General features: G+C 43.0%; 1 pseudogene; it reads left to right on the top strand.

Moving 5' to 3' along the window:
* Positions 1–211: 211 nt before the first annotated feature.
* The window catches only part of LOC116639593, a 119,500-nt pseudogene continuing 113,711 nt past the window's right edge, over positions 212–6,000 (top strand).

The raw sequence follows: 6,000 nt of genomic DNA, 5'->3' as shown, positions 1-6,000 counted from the left end.
ATCTCCTGAGAGGACAGCCTATGGAAAGCAGTGGAAGAGGGTCCCAGGATATGTGGGGAGACCCCTGTTCTACTGTGGTCTCTGACTCAGCTGGTTCTGCGGCTTTTAAATGTATAACCTGACTTTTGTCCATGGAAGGAAATTAATGATCTCCAGTTCATTTTCTCAGAGAACGTGTCTGCCTGAGGAGCCTTATTACCAGAGCGGTGACATGATTTTCCCCATTACCACCGTCACCAGCTCCATGATCAATATGATGAAGAGAATCCCTCCTCTGAAACCAGACAGTCCTGGATTAAACCTCATCTCGCTCACTTACAGTTCTGTAAGTTCAAGCACTTGCTTTATCTATTTCTATCTCAACTCCTTATTTGTCAAACAGAAATTTCTATTTTATCGATAGCGTGGTATGGCTGCGGAAGATGCAGTCTTAGCCTTTCTTTCTTCAGTCTTTCTCTTTCCATACCTCAGTTTCCTTGTTTCTAAAATGGGGATAATAATGGTAGCTCACCTGTAGGGAAGGATTAAATGACATAATACATGTCAGATGCTTCGAATGGTGACTGACCCCTAGTAAGCGATGAGCAACCACTTATTATTATCTTTCTCACTGTTGTTGCTGAGGTACAGGTTGTGTGGACTATAATGTGCTGCGATTATCTGCTTATGAGTCATCTCCAGTCCCAGATTGTGGGCTCCTCCAGGGCAGGGACTGTTTATCCCACCCCCAATATGCTTAGAGACTAGCATAAGGTCAAGCACACCAAGTTCTTGCTCAACAGAGGCCACCTATTACTGTCACTGCAGAGTTGCCACAAGGATGAAGTGACACTGTATACGAACATGCTTAGCATGCTTAGCACGCAGCCGGGCGCATTATAAGCACGGCCATCAGCAACAAAACTATCATTTTCTTCCTATTCCTTAGAGCGATCAGCTCTCTCGTGGCTGCTCAGCAACCTGGCAGAGGTCATTGTGGAAACGTGCCTCTCTGCTAAGACCGCTCTCCAGATGGTGACACCCACTCAGGCAGGTGAAAGAGTTGACCTTTACCTGAGGAAGATCTAAGGCCTCCTGATATAGCTGTATTGAAAAAAAAGCATTGGCACAGTTGCAAGACAGGGTTCAAATCCTCTCTCTGCCTTAAGTCACTGAGTAAAAGCAGAACAAGTCACTTACCCCCGAACCTCCCCTAATACCCCTAGTGTGTGCTTCCTATCCTGCGTAGAGACGTGCATGATGAACTGGGTCCTCTACTGCTACGGGTTGAGCAGGGGGAGAAGGGAGTGTGGGCACCAGGTTTATAGCAGCAGCAGACAAGCAGAATACTGAAGTCTTCCGGCCAGGAATTTTTAAAAATCCTGATTGGTATCTTTTGCCAATTTCCATGGTGTAAATACTTCCACCATAGCCAATTGCAAGTTGCTAACATGAGCTTAATTGGTTCACAATCTTCTTCATAATTCTAGCAATCAGTTCTCAAGAGCTGGTATGAGCCAATTCCAGCACATCAGGAGAGAGATAGGGATGGCTGTATTTAGAAATTATGCAAGGGTCAGAGCCCAACCTTCATGCTCCACCTCCCGGGGCTCCACAGTCTTAATGAAAGGGTCCTATCTTTTCTTTAGTTCTCTTTTGAAATTGCTTTTGTACTTTGGGCCTCCAAGATAAAAGACACATATTCACTCAATAAGCATTTGTTGAGCACTTGCTGCATGTCAGGGCTCGAGATAGGTACTATGGAACTGAAATGCCAGGTTCCCTCAAGAAGACACATGTAAACAAATGCTTTATTAGGGTGAGAGATATGTGTAATATTTCTTAGAGGTGAGAGTATCTAATTCTCCTGAGGGAACTAGAGAAAAGAAAAATTGCAAAGACAGTAGTTATGAAGATACATAACCTTTAGTTACCCTCTCTCAACGCTCCTGCCATGCCATTGCTCAACCCAGCAGATGACTTGGCAAGTCCCTCAATGTCTCAGAATCTCATTTTCTTGACCTAAATATGGAAAAAACAACTCCTGGATTTCTTCTTTATACAGACAGTGTTTGGGTTGAAAGAAAAATCAGAGAGAAGGACCTTGTCAGCTGTAAGAGGCTATATCCACGTGCAGTGGACTGTGGTAGCAGAGACCAGGGTCAATCAGAAATCACACCTGGCCACAGGTGGACATGATGGATGCATTAGAGCTGGGGTTTGTGGGAACCTCACCCAGCACTTGTTTGTTTTGCTAGTTTTACCTAATCCCAGGCTTTTCCTATAATACTGAAATCCTGACTCACAAAGGACCAAATATGTACAAGAAATTTTTCTTTCCAAAATGGAAATAACTATATTGTTTTATCTGTTTGTAAAAGTGAAACATAGGAGTTATTTAAAAAAAATAGATAATTCAGAACAGAAAAATAAAAAGAAAGGTAAAGATTACCTGTGATTCTGCCATGCAAAGCTAACATTATTAACATGTATGTATATACCTTTGGGAATTCAGGCAAACAGACACACATACATGCACACATGCATGCACCAAATTTTAACCAAAATGCAACCATGCTTAACATACCTGCATATGTGTCTATAATTTTTTAAACTTAATATGTAATGGAGTTATTTCATGTCATAATTATGGAGTCCACATCATCATTGATGAGGTAAGTTATTTTTGGTACCAGATAGCTAAGAAATGGACTAACAGGTCCATTGATCAAAAAAGAAGATATTAAAAGACATGATTTATTAGGCTTAAATTCAAGAAGCTTATTGAGATAAAGTGACATCATGGAAAATACATGGGCTTTAAAATGTGGGACCCCAAGATTTGGACCCAAATGCCAACATACTTACCCTGTAGAAGAGGGGCCTGACCTCTCTGGGTCTTTTTTCATCTGTTATCTAATGGGGAGAGTGGTGAAGAATATATCCAATTCACAGGTCAGCATGTTGTCTCCACTCCCTCCCCAATGTGCAGTGTTCACGTGAGATCCTGGCAGCTCAAGATGCTGTTCTTCAAACAGCACACAATCAGCAACAGCAACATAAGCCCCAAATGGTAAGTAAGAGTCTGGTTTCCCATGACACAGAGTTTAAAAGTATAGTAGAGTTATATTAAAGAGTTACCCCAGAAAGTAACCCAGAGAGCAAATCCATTCACACACATACATAGCCACAGTGCACACAATGCCCCTTAGCCCATAGTGGGAAAGCACACTTCTATAAGATGTTTTCCAGAATCAGGCTTATTCATATGCCCTGGGCTGTATAATCTCATGTACCTGCCCAGCTGGCTTCTCTCTGTGGCTGGATTGCAGAATCCCTTTGGGTGAGAGAAGCACCCTAATTTCCTCCACTGGAACAAGCAGATAACGATATCAACCTTCCTTTTTGTTGAAGGTTTCTCTCAGAGCAAGTTAACTTCATAACCTCCCTCTCACCTCCCCGGATGAGCCATTGAAATGATGTCTCCCTTGCCAGATCCTAAGTAACATTTAGATTGTTCAAGGGTTTGAATATGCCCCATCATAGGTATGTCTCTAGCAACACCCACACTCACCCCACCCACATGGGTCTCCATTGTGCATCCATCCTCTCTGCTCCCACAGTCCTCTGTGCTTCCCAGCATCATTACACGTATTTGCTACAATTGTCTGCTTATTGTTGGTTTTCCTCAAAGGACCACCCCCACTTAGTGGACTAACAGACAAGATTCAGATTTTCTTTATATACCCAGCCTCCAGCACCCTGACTTGTTCATAAAAGCAACTTCATGGTGTTTCTTGATCTGAATCAGATCCAATGCAAATATAACCCCAGTAAAACAGAGGTGCTCTGTGGTCCTTGCATTTCTAAATGATGTTCTGCTAAGAAGAAGCACAAGTTTGGCATCCAATTGCTTGGAAAGCAATTGAAATATTTATAGTAGTCTCTCTAAAAAAAAAAAAAATGAAGAAGAGCTTCCATTACATGAACCACTGTAAAATGGCCTAAAATCTTCTCATTGTTCCACTCAATCTGATGGCACCAAGAAGTATCTTGATGTGTGCCCAATATGGAAGGAAATTGGAAATATTCAGGGTATTAGTCAGCTCTATACGAGATAATGTTGTTTAGCAAATCATCACAGCACTCAGAATACAATAATTATTTTCTTGCTCTTATTATTTCTTGCTTTTGTACCTATAAATTACCTGGGGTTTGGCTGATCTAAGCTAGACTTACCTAGGTATTGTTCCAAGTTCCAGGTTGGGTCTCCACCTATTCCATGTGACTCTAATGCTCCTTGGATTTGCAAACCATAGAAAAGAGGCAAAGCCCAAATACATTTTAATACTTTGCTTTTATCATGCTCACTAATATCCTATTGGCCAAAGCAGGACACTTGGCCAAGTCCAATAGAGTGAAGATGTCTACTCCTTCCAAGTAATGGGGAAGGTGTGATTATTTGCTGAAAAATATATAATCTACAACTGTTGCCCTCTTGTTTCTATGGGAAAAATGTCTTATACGTAGATTTGCACATAAATAGTTTGTTGGGAGTGCTCTTAGTGTTGTGGATGTGTTTGGAGTATTCTCAGTTCTTATGAGAGAGGTGGGATGCAGGATTGGACAGAAAGATGCGATGAAGTTCCAGAATGTCCTCAGTACATAGATGAGGAGCTCTAAGGCTGGGATTCCCCCAGTTGAAACATGGAGGCTCGGCTTTTGACCCACTGAGTCGACCAACCATTTGCATTAGAGTTGTCCCAGGCCAGGTGATGTACACCTGGGTGAGGCAGCTTCCTTATGCTGAGGGAAATTCCCAGGGAGGGACACAGATGTGAGTTATAAGCAGAGAAAATTGCAAGAACTTGCAGGAATGCATGTCTCAGTCCTGATTGGGAACTCTGGGCAGCGCAAAACAGCACCCACTCCCCACTCCTTACACCACTCACATCCGTTTGCTTCCAATAAGTTCACTCATCTGGGAAGAGGTCTTTGAAAATTTTGGTTTATCTGTCTTCCTGGGGAAACTTACAGAAGAAACTTAATAGGATGAACCATAGCTCCCACTGCCACAGCAGATCTAGAAGGAGCAACGGCCATTTTGTGTTCATTTCCTCTACTACCCATTCTGGATTCTGTACGAGTACTCTGCTAGTAGCTCAGCTGGTATTTCTGCTGGTCTAAGTAGCTTACCTGCTGTAGTGACCCAGAGCCTCATCCTTGTAGGTCATGCTATCCTTCTCAAGCCATGGCTTCTGCACTTCCTCATTTATAGTCAAAGCTGGGCAGGGGATAGACCTAGGAATCAGTTTGGTGACAAATGTATTTCTCCCCACCCCCTTGTCTAGCAATACCAGGGCCCTATCCTGGTGTTCAGCATCAGTTACTTCAGCCAGGATGGTGACTCTTTACCCAATGGTCTCTTGGCAGAGTTGCTTATAGTTTCTGAGCAGCAGCTGCTGCTAAACATCTGATGGGACTCTTACTGTGCCCCTGGTGGATGTATTCATGCAAGAGGAATGAGGTCCCTGTTCTTACACAGTCTAGAGTTGCTGGGATTCCAAACGCAAATTCCCAAAGTGCTAACATTGGCCAAAGCACTGGGCAACTCTTATTTTACCCCTTGATTTATGAATATGTGTATTTATACCTGTGGGGGACAAAGTACTATGTAATGGTTATTGATTTAGAGTTTGCTTCCTGGAGAATGGCCCCCCTCCTCACAGGGTCGTGTTATCTCCAGAATAGTGGGTGTGTCAGTGATGCTCTCACTCTCACAGCCCAGCAGCTCTTAGGTGGGGTGTAGCATGTGAGAAGGCCAGGGTGGGGTGCAGCATGTGAGAAAGCCAGGGTGGTGTGTACTAACTTTCTATCTTTTTTGTCCTAAAGGGGGTTCTTTTGTTCTTTGGGCCCATGTGATATTATGTAGTCTCCCACACCAGTGGATCAAACACTGTGTAAGTCCTTGGAAAATGCTACTGACTGAGACCCTTAAGGGAGAAAAGGAAAACCGATACT

Source organism: Phoca vitulina, unplaced genomic scaffold (assembly GCF_004348235.1).
Source record: "Phoca vitulina isolate PV1807 unplaced genomic scaffold, GSC_HSeal_1.0 scaffold18, whole genome shotgun sequence".
NCBI classification, from domain to species: domain Eukaryota; kingdom Metazoa; phylum Chordata; class Mammalia; order Carnivora; family Phocidae; genus Phoca; species Phoca vitulina.
This window is presented reverse-complemented; position numbering and strand designations above follow the sequence as displayed.